This window comes from Rhipicephalus sanguineus, chromosome 8 (assembly GCF_013339695.2).
Source record: "Rhipicephalus sanguineus isolate Rsan-2018 chromosome 8, BIME_Rsan_1.4, whole genome shotgun sequence".
In the NCBI taxonomy this organism is placed as follows: Eukaryota; Metazoa; Arthropoda; class Arachnida; order Ixodida; family Ixodidae; genus Rhipicephalus; species Rhipicephalus sanguineus.
Window position 1 is genome coordinate 78,668,043 of NC_051183.1, and position 18,168 is coordinate 78,686,210.

The 18,168-nt window shown below is 46.4% G+C and overlaps 2 long non-coding RNA genes across 2 annotated transcripts; both read left to right on the forward strand.

The window, feature by feature from the left end:
• Window positions 1-8,711: 8,711 nt before the first annotated feature.
• Window positions 8,712-11,186, forward strand: LOC119402840 (uncharacterized). The gene is made up of 3 exons (XR_007417301.1): window positions 8,712-8,765; window positions 9,370-9,501; window positions 11,117-11,186. It is a non-coding gene; the product is annotated as an uncharacterized LOC119402840 (long non-coding RNA).
• A 3,500-nt stretch (window positions 11,187-14,686) lies between these two features.
• On the forward strand, window positions 14,687-17,158 carry LOC119402839 (uncharacterized). Its single transcript, XR_005185959.2, has 3 exons — window positions 14,687-14,807; window positions 15,223-15,547; window positions 17,036-17,158. It is a non-coding gene; the product is annotated as an uncharacterized LOC119402839 (long non-coding RNA).
• The last annotated feature ends 1,010 nt before the right edge of the window (window positions 17,159-18,168 follow it).

The window sequence follows — 18,168 nt, forward strand, 5'->3', positions numbered from 1 at the left end:
ACTTTGACTATTCGTCGTTGCTGCTACTTTGGCTCACTAGTGCCTAAATGCGGGAACGGTTTAGGCATATAAACAGTCGTCAGTACTTGTCAAAGAGGCGCATGATGCTAACATGGAGTGCTGCTTACTGCATAGTAAATCTGTCTTTTATCACGTGAAACCCGGCGAAGGAGCGTCTGCGTTTTGCTCGAGGCAACACTGCTGCTTGATATTTTACAATTCACAAACGCCAAAGAACGCTCAGCAAGGCCACGAGACGGGGATTGCTATAAGTGCACGTCTTGTTGCTGCTGCGCCATCTTGGCTGCAAATATACTTCCCCCGTTTCTCGGTGATTGGAACATCCACGGAATGGTCATTCGCGCTCCTGGGCAAGCTTGGGTTTTCGCGTGTGTTTCGAGACTGATAAATATATCGTGACGCAGTTGCACGAGTAGCTTATTTCCAGATAGCCGTCTTGATTACGTACTAACCACAACACCGATGGATCCAGTTGTCAAATTCGAGGGAAGGACAGGCGCGTAGGAGCACAGTCGTGGAGTGCGCTCTGTCATGAGTGGCTGAAGGCGCCCGTACCTTCTGCGGTGCTGATAACAGCTTGTGATAAACCTGATATGTAGAACTGCATTTCTGTATTCCAAATATCCAGCTGATAGAAAATGCTCACTCGACACCCAGGGCCTGCCCACCAATTGAGGAAAATGTGGGCATCAAAGTGGGAGATGATTCACCTTAGCCGTCAGCCCGCCCAGTGACGTCAGTTCTGAGGGCCACCCTGAAAACCAGTTCTCGCCGTAAGTCTGCTCAACGACGTTGCACTCCACAGTGTCCACCCTGCTTCTCACCGTGGAAGAAAGGTGTGCGACACTTCAAATTTTCCATTTTTCGCGAGCCTTTTCAAGCTGTGAAACTGGTAACATGATTTTTGTCACTTTGTCGTCTCATTTCTCGATTACGTGAACCAGCGCGAAGTACGAAACGGAGGAGAGACGTACACACAATGACTGGACTAACAACTTGTGTCCTCCTTCAGGGTTTGAAGCAGTTAAAAACTGGTTCAAACACTTAAGAATTAACACCCACTGATCCAGGCCGCAACTCCAACAGTCTCGGTTTTCACGAGATGCATTGGACAGATATGTTGCGGTGTTTTTGAGAATTGCTCACTGTTGAATATTTTAAACCCTGGTGTATAAAGTGCGTTTACAGCAGATGCCGTGACAGATGCCTTCTTAGCTGAAGAAACACGACTGAATGAGTAATCTAGGTAACTCTGAAAAGTGTAGTTAAAAAGGGCTGCGTTGAAAAGCAGCAGTTCTTTTTTGCATAATATCGGGAAATATTGCATTTCTTTTTTGCATAATGTCGGGAATTATTGCAAGGGCAATGCGAACTGCGCGGCCGGTTGGCCTAGTCATGTGCTATCCCTCGCAACCTGCTCCCCTCGCAAAGTGCACGTGTGCTCGCATCTCAATCTGTTACAGCACGCACTAATCCCCACCCTTCTTGCAATGGTTGTGTTGACCCCGATGCACTGCTAAACAACCTTGCAAAACAGTTAAACATAGTTTTCCCTCAAGCCACGTCAACGTAGCGTTTCCGAGTTTCTAATTTAAGTTGCGTGTTATAATGTGGGACTTCAAGAAGCAATTGGAAGTGCGCATGACATTGCTTTCATTTTCAAGTAAGTCTTGAATGTCAAACTTGTGTAACCTTCTTAATTGTTACTTCTCGTATACGCAAGATGAAGTCCAAGCATGGCTGCCAACAGTGTGCCTCACTACTGCTTTGCCAGATAGCCGTCTTGTTGCAAGGTTTCTTTGCGCGTTATACCACTTGCCACGGAATGTCATAATTTCACGTGAAAAGCGCTCTTGAGAGGAAAATGAAAGCTCACAACGAGCTAGAACACGTTTTCTGACCGGCGTAAGTTGTGGGAACGGGAATTTAAAATGCACTTTAAATTAAGGATTATAATTGCACGGTAGCCTCCATATCCTTACAAAAATGCATTTGTGCAGGAGCATTGCTATAGTCTACTGCTTGACAACGTGCAGAAAGCAACAGACCACACTCCCTGGCAACGAGGTGCTCTCGGTAAGCATTCAACTGATGGCTGCCGCTTCTTGTTCACAGTTACGTGTTATTAGGTGAATTCCTGCTAGCGTGTCCGCAAGCGGCGATCCCAGTTAATCGCTTCTGCCTGAATACGGTGGTCAGTTGACGACAGGAGTGACTCCCACGCCTCCAGGGAGGAAGCTTGCAGTATTGTTTTTGGAGGTGGGTTCCCCTCGCATTCCCAAAGAATGTGATTTTGGGTAGCCTTCAGGCCGCAATGTCAGCAGTTTTGGTTGAATTTCTTTTGGGTAAATTTTAGACAGCCGATGAGGGCTGGGAAAAGAATCTGTCGTGTCAGTCGACGGGCAGTACGAGCCGCGACAGGTCCCCCCTTAGCTGTGCCAAGCTTTGCGGAGCGCATTCAGTTACTCGAGAAAGTGGTTAGCCGTGACGTCAGCGCGGTCTTGAACACGTCGACGCACCGAATCCGCTCAGCACAGTCTCGGCGTAAGAAAATGTGGACGAAATGTACAGCAACAAAACACTGTCCTTGCATTGAGCAAGTCCCGAATGCTTAAGAACGATGCAGGGAATGCGTACCGACCTTCACAGGTGCGTTACGCAGGCGGCCGCTTTAGACCTATTCCGAGGGCGTATGATAGTTCATGCACGGCCTCCGAGATTTGCGCGGCCAAAAGCAGATCTCCGGAGGATGCGTTCGTTGCGTTGAAGCGCATTCCGTCCCTCTCATTCGTGCATTTTGGTCGAGAGTTGTGAAAGCTCCGTAACCTCAATATGACTTTGCGGAAGAACCGGAAACAAGGGACGCGCTGCTCTTCGAACTCTAGCCAATCAGCGGCGGCCGAAATAAGGACAACTCGGTGGAGACCTCGAGAATAGCTCCCCTGGTAAAAGGTGCATTTAACAGAACACTTAAAATAAAAATAAATTGCACTTAACTCTCATAAAAAAAGTTGCTGTTGCGCCTCAATTTCGTAAAGCATATTTCTTACGGTACTTTTTTCAACTTTGCTTTGTCGAACACAAAAACAAAATTCTAGCCGATGATGCTAATTTGATTGTTTTCCTCGAACTTTGAATGCAAAATAAACGGAATGCAAATATGAGTGAAAAATGTTTGCTTCATACACTTTATGGTTATCTAAAATTATATTTGGTAAACAACATAAGAAAATGAATAGACCAGCTTTCTGGCAATCTTGCCGCATACTTTGCTTTTGTGTTTAACGAAAAGAAGTTGCCAAAAATCCCCGTAAGAATTGTGCTAGAAAGCGTTGTAGAACTAGCATATCTTTTGTTCTAATGCAATTATTAAAAATATACTCGGAGGTTTGCAATCTGGAGAGAAAACTTAGTAAGTGCATAAATTTCATTCCGTACAATGTTTGTCGTTGATCGTGGTGATTTAGTCCTCATTGTGGCTAAATAGTACATACTCATCGCTTTATTGTAGCCAGTATCACTGCTGCAAGTACCAGTGTCGGCGAGAGACATCTGCCAGCGGCTTTGTTTTTAGTAGTCGAACATGCTACGTATTATAATTTCGGCACTCTTCTATTGTTTGGCTTCAAGCGACATACATGGCTTTTCATGAACGATTAACTGATTATGATACTTGTAACATGACTTGGCAGCAGTGCAGTACCTTATAGGTGGGGCTTGTCGCTTCTATCGCACCTGATGAGGGCCCAACTTGCCCGATGGGAAGTTATGCCCTGGTCAGGTGTATTGAAACACCTTTGGCCCAATTTCCTCAATATGCAGTGTTCGCTGTACACCGGCATAGTTTTGTTTTAAATTTTGTCATGATGGTATATGAGCTGGTTTATATACAATAACTACAAATTGCTCTTCATGTTCGCCGTAACATTCTTTTCAATTATGCTAAGCCAAACAAATCTGATATGAAGTACTTACCGAAGCACAACTGTTACGTACACCTTTTGTGTTAAAATAGCGTGGTCGTGGTCCTCATGAATGTTTGTTCGCCGTCCTGTTCTTGTAATAGGACGAGATCCATGGATATATCTGCGTGGTCTCCATGACAGCGCTTTGCGGCGCTATGGGAACATTGGTATCGGCACGCTCACGGGCTGCCAAGGGGAAAGCGCAAGGTACCGTTATTATACCTCACATTCAGTTGCTATTCTAAATCGTTGTCGCTGCTCGCTTATTTGACCTCTAGCCTTAACCCTGACAAAATGGTTTAATGAACTCGGTGATGAGCTATTTGGGCTGTAATTTGAAAATTGTCCTGTCTCAACTATAACTTGCCTCGAATGCAGCCGGCGTAGAATCGTATTTTTTTGTAGCCGTATAGTGGGCGGTAGAGGTCTGAGGGTTGTGTATGGTCTATTCTACGTATGAGTGCATAGCATTGTGTGTGAGCCTAGGACAAATGTATTGGGTCGCTAGCAGCCCAGTTAGTATTTGTACCTCATTATTCCGAGTATAGTAAAACCACGATCATGCGCGTGCGAGAAGGCACAGGAATGTGAATATACGTGGAGTAAAAAAAGTTCATAAGCATTTGCTAACGGATACCGTCATGAAATGGTAATCTCTTCAGCTGCTATTAATTTTTCAGGTGTTTTGAGGACGACGGAGCGAGCAGTGCAAAGAAAAATGATAGGTGTAACCTTAAGGGAGATGAACAGAGCAGAGTGGAGCAGGGAACAAACGGCTTTCAAGCACATCTTAGTCGAAAAAAATTGATAAGTATACTTGCGCAAGTAATTATCGCAAGTACATTTCTGCAAGTGTATTTCCACTTGCTAAAAATCGAATGCGTGCTGTACCTTTCCCTAGCAATAAAAACGCCGTTCTTTTTCATCTACTAAACAAACATCTTGTTCACATTTTGAATGTTAACCGCGCATTAACTTGCAGAAGTGCCTGTGGCGACGGTACTTGAAGCTTCAAGCTGGGCGTTTTTATCGTACCAAGAGCCATAATGAATTATTACTGTAAAGAGTAGTTATGGCCGGATGCATATAAGAACTTGCGGCACAGCCTTAACTTTTAGATTTATTTCGATTATACTACTCGTCAGCATACAGGAACATCCAGATGTAGCTCAGAAATATTTAAAAGGGCGCTGATGTTTTGCACTGTCTGTTCCCATTGCAGCACTCTACTCTGGCATCCACCTGAGCGAGCTGTGCTTCGAGCGCAGCGGTCTGCTGTGGCATCCACCTTGGTGGGCTCTGCTTAAATTGCAGCAGTGTGCCTCTGCATAGGAATGACGAGAAAACCGAGCCGACTCTGAGCCAAGCAGCTCGCAGTATGGTGGACACGGATGAACAGTTAACCAAAGCCGTTGGTGAGAGCTATGCTGGATACTTACGTTTCATTACCATTTTTTCATTCGGTGGATGAATGATCGCTGGTGTGATCGAACAGTAGACTCGCGAAGCGTCCTTGCGTTCACCATCAAGTTTTGCACTAGACTGTGACTGTGTCACGCTGATGAGAAGTTAAATGAAATTTCTTCGTGCCGGGAATGTCAACAGTGCGTCGGAAGCTTGTAAGCTGCCACGTTGCGGAGTAAACTGTAATAGCGGCCAAAACGGTGCTCACGCGGCGAGCAGCCGCCAGGGGCGCTGCTGTGATATTCGCGAGGGCTGATTGTGTCAAGAATTGCAGCGTGATTGTGCCATGAGCTCTTCCACAAAGTTAACGGTCATTAACTCGTTCGAATTGATTCCTGCAGGCTGGGGCTGTTCAGTGACGTGCCAATGGCACACAGTCCCTCCATGAAGGGATGTTCTCGACAAGTGGAGGTCTTCTTGACCTTGTGGCCGCAGAAATGTTATGGTAAGTGTTCCTTAGTTTTTTCGTCGCTGTGGCATCATGTTCTTGTAGAAAATTGATGGCACCGTGACATAGGAGCACGTTTGTTATTGTGCCAAGATTGCATGCATTGACTGCGTATTAGTACATCTTCTCTTCATCCGCACAAGGAATTGAAAGGCTGTAAAGCAGTCTTCGTTATCAAAGCGCGTGTATTGTGCAGTGTTCATGATCCCGGCGTTGGATAAGACGGCGTGTGAACTGTCGAAATCTACTGTGCACTGGTTCGTCTTGCTCGATCATTAAAAGGTCGCTCGCAGATTTTGACAGTAAATAAAATCCGTATGTTTCTAAGGGTGAGACAGTTGTGTGAGCATTTCCGCAAGTATTTTATTTATTATTCTGCCTATCCGGTCGCATGCACACCTAACAGAAGCATCCATGCATGATCTTGCTGTCCATGTCATGATTCTGAAAGCAATGCTTGTCATTGAAGCGTTGTAGATTGCCCACTATATTGTGCGCGCATTTCACACCTACCTTGCACAACCTACTTGTGAATGCAATGTTCCATTTTTACAGTACGTTTTTTGCAGGATTTCCGTGACGACCTCACCAATGTCTCGGCATGAGTCTGCTCAATGACGTTCAGTCAGTCGTCCAACCTGTGACGCGTAATGTAAGGCTTGTAATTTTCTTGAACTCGCCATGTGATAGATTTTGCTTTATATACAGCAACCATTCAGGTGCACCACGAATGAGCCGCACTCACCGTGGTTTTTAGTGTTTCGCTGCGTGCTGCTTATTGCTCTATTATTCCATGCAGAACGCTGCGCACGAATACATCTTGTTCGTGTATGAAGCTCGAATTTCCAGCACGGGCGTGCCTCTGTGGTAAAATAACCTGCAGAAGTCCCAGGCCCGATTCTCGATGCAAAATCGAACACTTTTATTACTTTATTTGCGTCTAGCTTGAATTTTCGCTTACGGACAACGCTGAATTATCACTCGCAACCGACGACGCCGAAGCCTACGCCGACACCAGAATTTCTGCGAAACGAGTTCTTGCGCAATTATGTCATATTCCTTTTCCTACGGCATAAAATTGCCAACCGTTTAAACTGTGTGTGTCTGGTGCACACGTTTTTTTTTCTCGTATCATTCACACCTTGGTGTGGTGCCTCGGCATAAGCCTGTCTCCTCACGTTCAGCTAGTCGTCCAGACTTCGGTACGCAATGTAAGCATGTCATTTCTACAACAGGCCTGATAGACAGCTCTATATACAACATTCATTCAGACACAGAATGCATCGTCACTTGCGTATGAAGCCGCTAATCTCCTACGTTGTTAGTATCTGAATAACCAGCTCGTGCAACCACACGACATTGTCTGCGTTGAATGCAGTTCTCCTATGACGTCGGTATCTGGACATACGTCTGAGGCATATTGCATGACGTTGACGGTGTGTACCACTGATACTACTGGGCCTCCGTTCAACATGTGGTAACGACCGAGACAAGATTGTAGCCTCAAACTATCCGCGCTGATAACTGTATAAATGATCCACCTTTGCTAAAGCATAATGCAATGCAGATGTGCCGCGCACCCCATTAATTTTTGTTTCATTTCATGCTGCTTATTGCTCTGTACATCATTTATACAGAACGCTGCGCGCCATTGCACCTGGGTCGTGTCCATGACTGCAGAGGAATTCCGAGGCGGCTTTCCCCACGCCACAGTGGCACTTCGTGAGTAGTGCCGTGTATTAATCGCAAGGTGGCCACACTGTACTCCATGTCGTACTCGAAAGGATCGGCTTCAATCTCACACATTAGGCAGCGAGTTTAATAACCTAACACTTCAACGAATTAAGTTAATCGCTATGACTTCAATGTCTTCTAGAGATTTCTTGATTCGCTTATTGCTCTGTACATCTTTTATACAGAACGCTGCGCGCCATTGCACCTGGGTCGTGTCCATGACAGAATTATTCCGAAGCGGCTTTCTCCACGCCGCAGTGGCACTTGGCGAGTGGTGTCATTCGCAAGGTGGCGACACTGTACTCCATGTCATACTCGAAAGGATCGGCTTCGATCCCACACATAAGGCAGCGAGTTTCATAACCCAACATTTCAACGAATTAAGTTAATCGCTATGACTTCAATGTCTCTAGAAGATTTCTTGATTCTGGAAGGTTCGTAATATACAGATCGCGAAGTCACTGCGACAGAAACATCTTACGATATGGAGGGCAAGATGAGTACTAAGGGTTTCTGTCAGCATTCGGGGCGTGCACATTGAAATGAGTGTGTTCAGATTACTCGCGCAACAGATTACAAACGGCAGACCAGTCTACAGCGTGCATTGCTTGTACTTTGGGTTCTTTAGTTTTCCGAGCACAGGTTCGCCCAATAGTTTCGTCTCTACCATAGCACCTGCCGCTTTCACCGTCATTACTACGTGAAGATATTGACAGCTGTACTAGCTGCTGACTGAGAACGATACTAAAGTCAATATTTGAATGCCCGAGTCAGTGAGGACGATGCCGCAATTATACGAGCGACAGGCAATCGGGATGGCCTTTCTCTTGATGGATCGTAGGATTTCTTATAAAGCGGGTTGACGACATAGCGCAATCATAAGTGCAAGTGAACATATCCGGAAAGGCACGCTGCGTTAATGTTTATAATTGCACTGTATTCGCGCAAGACGCGAATGTTTAAAGAATTTGCACGCCGAACATGGCACCTTGGTAATGGAACCACGGCTTTCAAATCACGGGTATTTAACATCGCTGTTGCTGTTTGAAATGCAGGGGGAGACCTTTAATGTGCCAACGATGAGTCCCTCAGCAAGGTGACGTTCTCGACCAGCGAGCCAGCCGAAACACTTGGTAAGCGTTTACCTGCAATGTTTCTTTATTCATGGCAGGTCTTACTTGTATTTGGCAGCCGAATGACTCTATTATGGCAGCTTCTTTTGGGCGGATTCTAATCGGTCGTAGCGGAGCAGCGTGCCGTTCACAGACCAACAAACTTGACGATTCCAATTGTTATCGCTGGGCCTGAGAGGGTTTTAAAATAATCGATTATTTTATGGTGGTGTCCGCATGCTTACGAGAATGCATTTGTGCAGCAGCATTACTACGCTGAAAACCGTCAGAAAACAAGAGCGTGCCTTGGTTTCAGTAACGCTGCACTGCACTGCTGGCTGCCCCGACTAATAATACCTGTTTGCGACCCCCTTCTCTTCCCCTACGCTGAAGAGCAGGTCAGAGCATTCAGGCAGGCCGACTTCTCCGTTTTTATGTCGGAGTAATTTTAACAGATGTTTTGTGCTACCAAAATGAATGCTGGGCCAAGAAACCTCTGTCCCCATCGCGCTTGATCACTTCTTGTTCGCGATTGCAGGAAATTGTGTTCAAAGTTCCCTGCTTACTTGCTACTTTCGAATTCCAATTTCTTTTGTTACCGAGGACGTTCTCAATTTGTTTGCAGGTATTTGCTGGACGCCGTTTATAGTTCTCGAAAGCGGCTCTATTGGCAGAGGAGCTCGGGCAACTTGCTGACGTTTCTCGTCATAAAAGAAAACGGACCTCATGTTCCCTCCTTAAGCAACGGCATACTATGGTACGAAAGCTTCTAATTACTTCAATATATCGGGTAGCGCCCGATTCTCTTCGGTCCCTATAGGCTGTGCTTGCCTCCGTATTCGTAGGACCGGCATCTATATTCCTAACCCGCATTTACACGTTCTACCATCGATCAAATTAGCATTGGTGCCCCAGAGACCATGCCTTGAATGAATATGTGCTACAACCAACTCGGTCTCGCGTCTGACGTCCCAACTTCTCCGTCAATTTACCGCAATGGCGGCCTCATTAAGATCGGAGCGAAATTAAAGAACAGCGTACCTGGACTTGTATGCACGTTAAAAAACGTGGCTGCCATACAAAATGCGCCTGCGCCAGCCGGTAGAGGCGCACTTCATTCATGGTTGGGCATGGCCGGACGTACTATGCCAAACTTATTCCACGTTACGCCGAACTTGTCGATCCGCTCCGAGAATCGCTACGCAAGGATACGCCGTTCATTTGGGACGTAAGATAGCAAGCTTTTTTTTTTGAGGAAATGAAACGATTATTGTGCAGCACGTGCTTGCAGCTGTTTGACCCGGCTCTGGAAACAATCGCGACCACTGATACTTCCACAATCGGCTTAGGAGCCGTACTTCAGCTCTCTCAAGGGCACGACTTGGTCGCCATCGCTTTTGCTTCCAGACGACTGACAGACCAAGAAAAGTACTCGGACAGGCGAATTAGAAGCCCTAGCATGCATCTGGGCCTGTGAGCACTGGAGGGTGTACTTGTGGGGGCGCACGGATCACCAGGCATTGGTGACGCTTTTGGGCACTACAGGAGCCGGTCGACGACCGTTCAAGATCGCTAGGTGGCTTGCAAGGCTACTAGCCTACAACCACCCTTACAACCAGTGGAATTTCCGGTGGCACCATGGACAAAGTTGGTCACAGGGCAAGCGCAGAACTCAAGCTTTGTTTTATTCTTAAGAGTGAGCTCATTAAAATAAGTTGCGCTATGTTTATTGCTAACAGCCTTGCCTACCTTGGGGAAATGGCGCACAGTGGGAGGGCCATTATCACCCGCTTTCTCAGCTTCACTGAATAGCTTCAGACGCAGATTGCACAGTTGGGCTGTGGAATCCCTTACAACTAGGTTCGTTCCCGGCATGAGCCCCCGCGCTGACGTTGCGGCATAAAGTAAGCATTGTTTACTTCTGCTACTCAATAAGCGAGCCTTAAACTAGTGCCTAATTGCGGCAACGATATAGGCATATTGACAAGATTCATTCGTTCAGCATGGTCTAACCCCAGTTCGAATGCCCGTCTGTTATAGTGATGCGGCGTTTACGAGCGACAAGCAATAGGGATCTGTGTCTGATTATTCGTAGTTGTTCTGAAGCGGCTTGGCAACATGCTATGCTGCGGAAGGTAACACGCAATCTTTGGTACAGATGGACATTTTCAGAAAGGCGCGCTGCGTTGATCTTGGGATGTGATTATTCGATGGCGTCGTGAGTTCATGGACCGAGACATGTATTACCTTGCATACGCACAAGACGTGAGTCGGAAGCATTTGCGTACGAAACGTTGCACTTTGGTAGATGAAATCGACTCTTTCAAATGACGGGCCTTTAATATTGCCGTTGTTTGTTGTTTGAATTACAGGGGGAGACCAGTAAACAATGTCCCTTAGCGAGGTGATGTTCTCGGCCGACAAGCCGGCTAGACACTGTGGTAAGCGTTAACCTGCAATGTTTATTCTTTGACAGGCTCAGTGAAAGCGATGTGTGGCAGATGGAATCATTCCAATTAAAGCTTCGAATTACGCGTAATTCAAAGGTGTGCGTTCGGATCCTACAAAGAGAAAGATTTTTTGTTCGCCCGTAATTCATTTCGATGTGTCATTTAATTACTACAGCTAAAAAGACAATAGTGTCACCTATGCTCTCATTGGCTTAATTGCCTGGTAAATTCCTTCGGTTGTACTGAACAACCCAAAGGGACAAAGCACTTTGAAAAACTCATGATATTAGTATTATTTGAAAATATTAGCACAAAATATTTGATTCAATCCGGATTAAATTTATTCATCCAATTCGATCCCAAGCGGAAAATTTTGTTGCTCCCCCTGCAAAATGTGTTAAGCATGTCAAAGAATTTTGGCACTTACTGTCATACATTTCATGCGACTGTATTGACACGTGTAACGTGTGATATGCCTCGTATACATGTACAGTTATTGCATTGTACCCCCCGTTGTGCAACTCAGCCGGGTCTGCTGGCAGCGGATTGCCATATGAATGAGATGGCTGCTGGTGGAGTCCAATTTCACTGCTCTTGCCGTTGCTTCCTCGGTGACAAATACAGGTTTGATACCGACTTCTTCATTGCTGGTTCTGCTTCGTTCTTAAAGAATTAGCACGGAGTACAACATTTCCATCGTTACTAATGGTATCTCAGCTGTGTAACCGTGCCCTAATTTTGCTCATTAATTTGTGTGGAGATTTTGTTGTGACACAACTATTATAAAATATGCCGTATCGCCGCAAGGGTGAAGCAATGAATGCAATAGCAACAAATTGGATTGAATTCGAAGTAAGCCTAGCAGCTAACTCTCTTAAATCTGATCTCCCCTAACTCAACAAAACGCTGGTAAGCTAGCCTCTCCAGGGACCAAAACAGTAAAGTGTTAGAATGAATTCAGTTCTGTTGTTTTATACGCATGCATTTATATAACTACCCCCTTCATTTTACCTTGAAATGAACGTCTTAATCAAATTTTCAGGTGGGTGAAGTAATCCCATTCACACCCCAGATACATTTGCCACATAGCCATCTGGTTGCAAGGTTTTTGCATCTTACAACTTACCATGGCGTGTCATGTTCAAGAGCAAATCTAAATTATGCTGTTCGAAAAAGTCTGTATTAGATATCGGGTCTCGAACTATGCAAACTGCTATCCTCACAACCTACATAAATGCCATGGCCTTGATCGTTGTTGAGTGTGGTACCATGAAGTGTCGTAGCACGTTCCTTACCCAGCGAAAGGAATAGAGAGCGAGGGAGGAGCGAGCACGGCGCTGTGCAGCTAGTGCAGTGCCCTCTAGCAAGACGGGGAAATTCTTCCCACTTCTACACATTATAGACTAAGACGTACTGGTGGGCTGGCTAGGTATGCTCGTGATAGCTTGGCTGCTTATCGCCGCGGAGCTTCTGCTTCCCAGTTGTTTCTTGTGTAACCATAATTTTTAAACAAAAATTGTCATCGTAGCATTCTTGCCAACTCCCACTACAGTGGGCACCTGTAGCACAATGCCTTTATTATTCTGCCTACATACAAGGGGCAAGGGCAAGTGGAGCCCTTGGACTGAGGACCCCACCAACTGTCCAGAAACCTTTTAGTCAACAGTCTTCTCATCATCGTCAAAAGCCGCTTTACCAAGCTACTTCAAAATAGATGACGCGTGCTTCATATCTACGCTGCGGCGGCAAACTTTTAAACCTTCTTTGAATTGCAGGGATATACCTGTGAAGTGTCTGCCAGTGGCATATGTGTCCCTCGGCAGGATGTCCTCGACAAGAGATCTGGCAGAGCCACGTGGTAAGCTTTCACCTACATGATTACTATCATTTTCCACACTATTATGACAGTTCTTTTGGGCAGTGCGCCTCGGTGGTATAGTGGTTACTGTGCTCGGCTGCCGATCCGAAGGTCGCAGGCTCGATCCCGACCGCGGCAGTCGCGTTTCGATGGAGGCGAAATGCTACAGGCCCGCGTACTGTGCCATGTCAATGCACGTTAAAGAACACCAGATGGTCAGAATTCCCGGACCCCTCCACTACGGCGTCCTCCGTAATCATAGCGTGGTTTTGGGACGTAAAACCCCATATATTATTATTAGCGCTTTTGGGCAGCAAGTAGACAAATCTGCGACACGGTTCAGTAAGAGCGAAGGACGTTTGCCACTTCGCCAACAATTCCGTCGTTAAATTAATTTTCTTCATCTCTCACATTATTCGAGATAACGATTTGGCAAGCTGTGAATTAAGGGTACTTGAGCCGAGTTCATTAAGGTAGTACATAATATATGATATGTGGTACGATGCGTACAATTCTGTCCCATTTTACATGTCCTAGGGTTGACTTTTATTGAACCACACGGAAATGTTTCAACAAAGGCTTCATATAAGATATTCTTCTTTTACATTATTTGACGCCGGTGCGATGTATTCCTCGCGTCTTCAGCAAGCGTGGATGTTTAGTCCTGTGCGTTGGGCTTTCGGATGCTGAAGATGGAGCCTCAGGTTTACAACCCGCAGCCGTAAGATAAATTTTAATGTTTCGCCTTATCTGACAGACGTGCGCACGTACTGTCGGCCGCAAAAGTTTGCGGGATCTGCAGCGCGTGGCGGAGCGATCGAAAACTGCATTGCTGCGTCACCTACCATGATGCGGCCGGTGTTCAGGCTATCGGCCTCGGCGATTAGCGACGGCGCGTTTAGACAACGTGCCGTTGCGGGATCTAATCGCGGAGGCCGCGGCCGATAGCCTCAACACCCGCCGCGTCACGGTAGGGGACGCAGCAATGCAGTTTTCGATCGCTCCGCCACGCGCTGCAGATCCCGCAAACTTTTGCGGCCGACAGTACACGCATTATTCTCACTGATTCGGATTACAAATTATTCCGCATTGATGTCGTGAGGCAAATGTTGAACTTTTCACGTTGACTGTACTGAGCGTTGGACTGGTTGGTGCAGCGAAATTCAATGTTTTACAGCGCAAGGAACGACGACGACATCGAAAAAGAGACAGCGCTGTGTGTCTTGTGTGTGTGGTGTACCCAGTGTTGTTTGGTGCAGAGCTTAATTGCGGATGCAGAATTTTGTTTTTGCCTTGCATATTATGCAGAATCTCTAACGAGCACGTTGGTGCCTCGTGACTAGCCTGCGAACGTAAGCCTGACGTCATATCTAGAAGAGGCCAAGAGATAAAGCTGCTTTATATGCAGCCGCTATTTAGGCACAATGGACGAAGCCGTTAACCTCCTACGTTGTTAGAACAATATCCGAACCTCTAGTAACCTGTTCGTGCAGGCACACGACATTGCCTGAGGATATTTTATGACGTTCACGATGTGTACCATTGACAATTACGCCGTGCCACAGTTCAGACGTGTGATAAGTGTCTAAGATAGAAGAGAGTGCTTAAAAATGACTCACTTTTGCGTATTAATGCTGCTTATTTCTGTATAAATCTCACATGCAGAACGCCGCATGCCAGTACATCCGGGTCGTCTCCATGACAGTGGAGGAGGTGAATTTAGAAGCGGAATGCGCCGTACCTCAGTGGCACTTGGTGAGTAATGCCACGACGTAACTCGTAAAGTGTTGATACTGTACTCCATTTTGTGCTTGGCAGGCAGTTGAAGCTGGAGAAGTTTCACAAATAGTGAGACCAAGATCCCACCTATTGCGCAGCGAGTTTGGTAACCCAGCACTTTTACGAGCTAAGTTAATCGCTCGACTTGCGGCTTGAGGGTAGTTCATACTCTGTATTCGGGCAACTCCTGCTTTGCTAATATGCGATGTATTCACGGCCCGTGGTTTGTACAAGCAACTCGTAATGCATTGGCCTTCAGCTTTTGTAGTGTTTTTAATTATGTTCAGAGTCATATGTGCAATCGGAACTGCACCGTCCATCCCTCATAGTAAATAAATATCATTGTGAGGAAATACTTACCGGATCGTACATCTGGCGCTTGTCTCTGCAGAGCCAGCTACGACCATGCGAGAACTGGGAATTCTGTCAGGAGGTTCACAAAGGCAAAACTAAGAGCTTTCTTGGCACAACTCTTCCTGGCGACGTTGCTGTTGCTGTGGAGTACCCTGCAAACCGATTCTCGGCGTTAGTCGGCCCAGTGACGTGGTGAAGTTCGTCGTGTGGACTCCAGCTCCCGGCGTGAGGCCACCCAATCGCGTTTGGTGGTCGTGACTGACCGCCTGCAAACCAACTCGCAGTGTCAGTCTGTCCAATGACGTTGCAGCGGGGTCCACGGTGTCCATCCTGAATCGTACTGTCAGGCTTTCGACAAAAAGGTGTGTAATACTTCAATGCTAGATTTTGGAGCTCTTGTTTGCCTTAATTGCGCGGACAGCGTAGAGAGAGAGACACACGAACACAGGAGGACCAGAATCTTGTCGGACATTTATTTTTATCATTCTGCGCTATGCACGTAATTATGGAATACCGACAGGCCTGCTCACACCCCTTGCTTTTGTGTGTCTTTGTCGAGAGAGATGGCAACTATTGCGCTATGACATGAATTTTTCTCACAGGGCATCTCATTTGTCACACTGCTATTGTCGCCCTGCGTCTTGTGTGAGGTGTTAATACAGTGCGATACGCTATAGAGCACAGTGATCTTGCTGCCTCCTCAATGAGTGAAATGAGTGTGATTACCCTTTTTACGTCTTCAACTTTATTATCCACGAGACGTTTGTTATGAAATGGCATTTCAAAAGTGCTAACAGCATTACTTTCAAATGCAAGTGTTTAATAATGCCTTAGCTATGCAACCTTCATTATGTTGCTGCGGAGCTGGTTGAGACTCGTGTACTAGATTTAGGCGAACTTTAAAGAACCCCTGGTGGTCGACATTTCCGATGCCGCCCACTACGGCGTTCCTCATAATCATATCGTGGTTTGGAGACGTTAAACTCCAACAATTATTATATTATTATTGGAAAGAAAGTGGAGCTAATGTTCCCCAGCCTCTACAACGGCATACAATAGTACGAAAGCTTCAAATTACTTACTTAGTTCAATATCTCCCGTAGCGCCTGATTCTCTGAGGTCGGTCCCTCTAGGCTGTCCTTGCCTCTGTATTCGTGAAGGACCAGCATCTATCGCCCTAGCCCACATTTATTCATTGCAACTCAAAATTAGCATCAGAGCCCCAGAAAGCATGCCTCTGATGAGTATAGACAATAACGAAGTTGCTAATGTTCAGGCAGAAGCACAGTTGGCGTGCATTGTGGAGCCCCCTGGAAGCTCATACTTGCCGCTTAGTTGGTACCACACCACACCACCACCGGTGTCACGGGTTGCAAAGCCCGACATTTCTTTTTCGAGCTAAGGTAAAGCCTAGGCCGCTTAATTTATCAAATGGCGTCAAGGCGGACATACGCTGTGCACTCTACCTACATTAAAAGATTTACTAAGGCGCTAAAAGATGGACAACTGCACTGAACCTGCGCCAAGTTGGCACATTCCTTCATTCCAGGTCTACACCAAAATGTCAAGATTGTGCTCATACATGTACAGTGTACACAATACAGCCAGTCAGGGACTTGACGTTGTTTTTACATCGAACCGCAGTGGTGAAAGATGCAGGCCGAGATGGAATATCGCTCAATTTGATGAAAGACAAATTCCAATCTTTAGGTCAATTATTAATTTTATTCATTACTACTTCATAAGCTGCTGCGCTACTAAGCTCTTGGGCACGGGTTCATTGCCGACTGCGGCGGTGGCGTTTACATCAGGGCGAAACTTCAACAACTCATTTGCGTTCATTCCAGCAGGCTAGGGCTGCTCAGTGACGTGCCTGGTGGCACAGAGTCCCTCCTGGGCGGGATGTTCTCGAGAAAAGGGGGCTGCTCGACCACGTGGCGACAAAAGCGCAACTGGACCTTATGGTAAGTGTTCATCCCTTTTTTCTCTGCCATCGGTATCATCACGTTCTTGCAGCAAATTAATGTCTCCCTGACAGCTAAGCGTAGCCAACTTCGCGAGGGCAAGCTTATTTCTTATGCGCTCGACGTAAGCTTCGTGGAATTTCTAGTAAGGTCTGACGCGAAGCAAGTTTCGATGCAAGGTGGCGTCAACTCGCCAGGAACGTGTTCGGAAACATCGGATAGTATATGTGCTAGAATTGATTTCTCATAGCTGCAGATATGGGGTAGCAGCTCCACTTTGCGTTTACATTTTCGTTTACAACCACTCTAGGTAGTTAGGGAACATCAGTTAAATGTTGCGCTTGTGCTACAACGTTTTCTCGGCAAATTAGGAAGTAACCTAGAGAGAGAGAGAAACAATTTTACGTGCGTGCGTGCGTGCGTGCGCAGTCATCGCGCGCGCGAGATCAGCATGCCTTGCAGCGGCTGAAATAGCTGCTGTAGACTCAAAAGCATGTGGGTGGCAGGGAAGAATTGGGTGAATTATGTTCGATGGGTGGCGACCGCACAATAAAACGAATGGTGATTCAGTAGAGGTGTCGTAAGCGTAAGTTACGAAGCCAGTGGGCCCCTGAAATAGGGGCTCCACCCACGGGAACCTCAGTTTGCCTTTTGAATAAAATGTTTAGTCCTCGTCCTCCTCAATTATGTCGCCGATCACACGGTTAAAGTGTTCAGTAAGGTCATTAGTTGAGAGTGTGCTCACTCGAAGGCTTCGGGTGAAAAGACATGCCCGCGATTACTGAGCAGCTCCTATGGTGGACTACGACGCAGGATGAATCGGTTAAGCAGTGCGGGGGCGTTTATTGGGATGCGTCTTCAAGCATGCATGACCGCACGGCGTGGGATCATCATGTTTCGAGGACTCATCACACTCCACAACCATGACAGCAGGGGTGGTATTCTGCAGGGATCCACTAACTATACTATCCGTTTCAGCGTGCGCTCATTTGATAGGAATTGAAAACGGGGATCACTTT